At 37.4% G+C, this 5,337-nt stretch overlaps 1 long non-coding RNA gene across 1 annotated transcript; it reads left to right on the top strand.

Moving 5' to 3' along the window:
* The first annotated feature begins 1,240 nt into the window (after positions 1-1,240).
* LOC127477111 (uncharacterized) lies at positions 1,241-5,050 on the top strand. Its single transcript, XR_007906842.1, has 3 exons — positions 1,241-1,520; positions 2,162-2,304; positions 3,079-5,050. It is a non-coding gene; the product is annotated as an uncharacterized LOC127477111 (long non-coding RNA).
* Positions 5,051-5,337: the final 287 nt, after the last annotated feature.

Below are 5,337 nucleotides of genomic sequence, written 5' to 3'. Positions count from 1 at the left end.
TCTACTCCACCTCTTGGATGTACTTTCTTCCAGAAATGACTGGCTGCGTGTGGACACACCTGTATTTGGTTCATTATTATCTTAAGCAATTGTGGTTTTGCCACTGATGTGTTTAGTAGATAAGTTTAAAAAATGCTATTTATTTAGCCGATAATTGTAATCCTGGAAACAGGATCTGTTGTTTGTTTCATTGTAAGCTTAGCTGCACTGAAAAGTTACCCTGAGGCCCTGGCAGCTGAAAATTTCTAGGGCTGGGACTGGGGTGAAGTTCTGAGACAGCTGTTCTTCAACATTTTTTTCAGTGGGCACATGTATCTAAGTGGAGCCTATAGTAAAAATGCACCACTATTTTTTTTCTCATTTGAACTTGGGTTAAGTTTTATTACATTTACTTGTATTTGAAACCTATTCAGTCAGGTTTGAACTGTACAAGAACTGTCACCGATCATATGCTAGAACGCTATACTGAGACACCAACTATTCTCTTATCTCAAAAGATCATGTTTTTATAGACACTGATCTCTTAATATCTTTAGGATAAATATTTTTGCCACTGCTCAGATATAGACCATTGTTAACTCATGCACATTTTCCCCTTACTCCCATGTGACTTTTCTAGCTTTTTTTTAAGCCATCACTTGGAAACGCAGCATAGTTATGAGATGCAGACCTGTCTTAGAATTTGCCCAGGCTTTGCTTGGCACAAAAAATCAGGACAATACAGCCAGATCTATATATTTCTATGTATTTGTCCTGTCTCTTGACACAGAGTACTGTAAATGCAGGTTTCTTTTTTTTTTTTTTTTTTGGTGCAGTTTCTTGAAATGTCTTTCCAGCAGCTACAACTCTCTCACTATTTTGTGACTGCAAGAAAGTTTCCAGTTGTATGTGTGGTAAGCCCATGTAGCTGACAGCAATACACCGACATTCTTCACCCTTCCTTAAATCAAAGAACCATCTAGCCTTTTAAAAAAAGAGATGGAGAGCTAACAAAATAGAACTGATTACCCAAAACCTCAGTTCTCTGACTGTTTCTGTTGGGATGCTAAACCACTGGTAGCATTTGGGAAGAATTTAAATTGCATCATAAACTTTCCATTACTTTTCTCATTAGCCAAGATTTCTGAAGATACAGAAAAGAGGTTGTCTTAGAGGAGCTAATGTGTTCTAGGTGCCAATTTCAATATACTAATTTTCAAAAGCAGAAAATGGGATCTTTCACTTCACTGTCCAAACCTTCTAATATCTGTGAGTCAAATGCTTTTTTCTTAGAGTTGGTAGGAATAGTTGATAGATTTTTGGTTCTGACAGGTCTACTCTGTTCTCTGTTTTCTGACTGACTTCTTATCAAACCGTTGAGAGGCCAAAGGCAACACTGGTGTTTAATTACAAGCAACATGGATTGTGGACATAAGAAAGCAGCAGTAGCAGGAAACCTGTAAGCTGTCAACCTCAGAAACAGGAAAGAATCTTCTGCCTAGAAACAGACCTGATGATTGATATGAATGTAGGAAACTAAGGTGCTCCTCAAATTGATTAGTTGGAAAACCTGGAAGAGGGGAAAAAAGAAAAAGAACCAAAAATGGGTGAGAAAATATTGAAGTAGTAGAAGAAAGATAAACCTTAAGAGCAGCTCTTGCACGTGTTTTGCTATGTGCTACCTGTGGGTAGCCTGTATACCTATGTAGGGTGGGGTTTAAGATGGTAAAGAGAATAGTTAATAGTTCTGGCCTTCTCTTTGCCTGCCTAGTAGAGGGAGCTGCAGGCTTCAGTTTCCTCTTAAAGGACTAAAACTGGGTTTGCTTCCTTGACATGATCTAGTGTTGCTGGTTCATTCTCTAGAGTACTGTGATTTCTGTGTAACTTGAATACTCTGCATTGCAAAAATGAAAAAAAAATTAGTGCTCTTAAACTTTAAGAACAAAATTTTGAAATTTATAGTCATAATTCACTGGTACTAGGTCATATTCAGGAGGGTTTGTTTGTTTTCGTTTTTTGTTGGCTTTGTTTGTTTATTTGTTTGGGGTTTTTTTCCACTGTTTGTTTTTGAGGGTTTTTTTTTGTTAGTTTGTATCACTTTTACATGTTTCAGTGCAACAGGTAAGGTGTGACATCCTTGGTCCTGACATTTCTCATTGCTAAAACTGTTCTTCTTGCTAAGGGTCGAAGCAAGATCATTACACTTCACAAGTGCTGAGCTTTTTAGTTTGTTTCAAGGCAAAGGACTTGGGGGGAAAAAAAGAGAAGAGTATCATAATGAAGCTGTGAGATGGCAACTGTGTCTATAAGCCTGAAGATCATTTGGTGAGATCCATTTTCTATTCCATATTTCATCTATGAATGGGAGTCTAAAAATGCTGGTGTGTTCTGGTTGCTGTATGAATTTTTGTATAGTACCATTTATTATACTTGTGTTGGTTTATGCTGCATGTCCTTCATCCATTATCTAATGTCCCCCATTTAGACAGATATCTAAGAATATTTTTGGCTATGTTTTATGTCAGACTTGTTTATCTGAGACTGCTAAGTGACTAGCTGCAGTGAAATCTTTCAGACACAGATGAAAGATAATGATGTTTGCTGTTTGCTCATATATTTGCCCAGATGAAGTATGTGGAATTGCTACCTGAGTGTCAATTCCTTGTCTAAGTCAACTGTGGTAACAAGGTCAGGTTGGAGGATTTCTGAAAGATGTGACCAATCAGATGATTGAGAGTTTCCTGCAGACCTCAGAGCACCAGTAGTGCATTTGAGCTCTGTAGCAATGACAGTGGCAGAATTTCTGAAAAGGCTGTGAATAACCTATGGATAGGAATCATGACTAAATTGGTTGCTGGATGCATGTTGTATCTTTTCATCCAGATAACCATACAAGCCTAATTCTGGAGATCACAACATTGTGCAGTCATTTTCAGTCATGCAAAATGCATGTAAAATTCTCCTTTTTATTATTTAGTAGATTAGTACTGAGTGTTTAAGTAGATGTGTTTGCCTGTATCAAACAGTTCAAGTATGTAAATATTTTCATTGCAAGCATGAAAGAGGTACATCTGCAAATATTGGTTATTGTTCACACAGATTGTGCACATAGGGAAGACGATTTTTGGTCCAGAGGAGTAACTACAGTCCTATACCACATGAAAGAAAAGGATCTTCTGGCATTATATCTAGAAAAAGTCCGAAATGCCTGAATTTAACCTTATGTTCCTTGTCAGGAAGCCAGAATTTACAAATTCCAGAACACTTCTTGCAGGTAGGTTTCTGAAACCTGACTTCATGTACTAGAGTCAATATTTGTTTCAAAGTCCAAAGACCACCTGTACTGTAAACATCTGTGAAACACTGCGGCAAAAGCTCTTGGGTAATAGCTGTTTAAATGCATCTGTCTGTCTCCTAAGGTACTGAGGAAATCCTAATGGTTTACATATATACAATAATTATGTCACAAGACATGGGAAAGCAGAAGATTGTACAGATCCCAAGCTGATGGAAGACAGCCGAAGTTCCGTAGCCAAATCGTTTTTGAGATACACATCTATGGCTGAAATAGGGTTTAGTCTGGGCAGGTGATCAGACCTGTCACTAACAACAAGGAGTCCTAAGGAACTGTGGCTGTGTGTATCTGATGTGTGGTCAGACCCCACGTGAGTGAAATTAAGTGTTATGCTTTGTTACATTTCAGATGATAATCTTTCCCTAGCCAAACAACTGACCATAGCAACTGGGGAAAACATCCAGTGAAAATATATAGATGGCTTTTTGTAGGGTTAGAGGGAGACCATTTCTAATTGAAGACTTTTCCATACCTGTCTGAGGTATAACTTTAATAACGAATGGGTTAATTCATTAAATTTACTATAATAGATTATAAGCAAACTCCTAAATCTGTAGGTTGTACATTGCTACATTTGCAAACTGAAGAACTTTTAGCTGTGTGAGGTGAATATGGAACAGGGCTCTATTCTTCTACCCTCTCATCAATTATGAAGAACACAGAATTTGTGATTCTCTTGTAATAGGTCTTCACATAAGGATGTAACACAAACAAATGGTTTTGCATTGCTCTGTAGAGCTTATAACTTAAAGAGGAATACTGCCAAAGACTAAGGGCAGAACTAGTTATATACCAATATGGTTTAATGCTGTTTAAATGAAGCAATAGAAACCAATCAGTGAATGGAAAACTTTAAACTTTAACTAATCTTGCTATTTTTTTCACTATTTCTGGTACGACAGTGCTTATTTATGAAGACTGATTAGGAAACAGACTTTTTAATTTATCGTTATCTTAGTGTTGAGACATGAACAGCTAGGACTTTTATTAAGTGAATAAACAGAAAATTAAGTTGTATTCACTTCTACTTCATGTTCCAGGTCTAAGGAACAAATGCACCCAATGAAATTAATACCAGTGTACAGCTGATTTTAATTAAATCAGAATTTAGCTCCCAGTATAGCTTTAATTATTTCCTAAGAAGCAAATTAAAAGTTGCCATTCATGTATAAAGCCCTAGCACATGTTACTTCATGACATGGCCATGAGCAACCTGTTCAAGTTGGTCCTGCTTTAAGCAGAGGGTTGGACTTGAGACTGTCCAACCTCAAATATTCTGTGATTCAGGGATATGTTAGAATAGAGAATTTGAGGTCAAACAGATACAAAGAAGACAAACATATGGGAGAGAAGCAAAATTAATTATTTTCTTTGATATTTGTAATGGAAGAACCTGGAAAGACTTCTTAGGGAGTGGAAGGGAAGGCAAATGGGAGATACAGCAGAGGATTTCTCTAATGCTGAAGTAACTGTGGAATGAGTTACATAGAATGCACATCAATAAATTACTCTGACTGGAATTGATATTCATTCAAAAAGTCATAAAAACCCTCCAGAATGGAAGAGCTGAATTGCTTATGGTCTTGTGCAGGGGTTGCAGGAGGTCCCATACTCCCATCCTGAGAAGGTGAAAGGTGATATGAAAGAATAAATACTGGTGATGAACACCCATCTCAGGGCACATACTACCTTCTTCTACAATCACAGCTCTTTTTTTCTGCTCCACAGTATGTGTTTTACCCTGAGTGTTTATGGGCCAGTGAAATTCTACACCTGCACATCTGAGAGGCCTTGAGCCACTCTCAGGTAACAATAGATAGAGGTGAGAGTTTTGGAGCAGGTGGAAGCAGGTCTTGAATTCCCGATGTTCAAACTCTTTTGCTCTTGTCATTCTTTGTGCAAAGGAAATAAACACAACTTGAAAAATCTTCCCTATGTTAACTTCAAAACTGAAGCAAAACATCTACCTCCTCTAAACCAAAATGTACAGGCTAAGACAAGGC

This window comes from Manacus candei, unplaced genomic scaffold (genome assembly GCF_025592945.1).
Source record: "Manacus candei isolate 608988 ecotype Guabito, Panama unplaced genomic scaffold, ASM2559294v1 h1tg000050l, whole genome shotgun sequence".
Lineage (NCBI taxonomy): Eukaryota > Metazoa > Chordata > Aves > Passeriformes > Pipridae > Manacus > Manacus candei.
The sequence above is the reverse complement of the archived record's forward strand: the minus strand, read 5'-3'. Positions and strand labels throughout refer to the sequence as shown.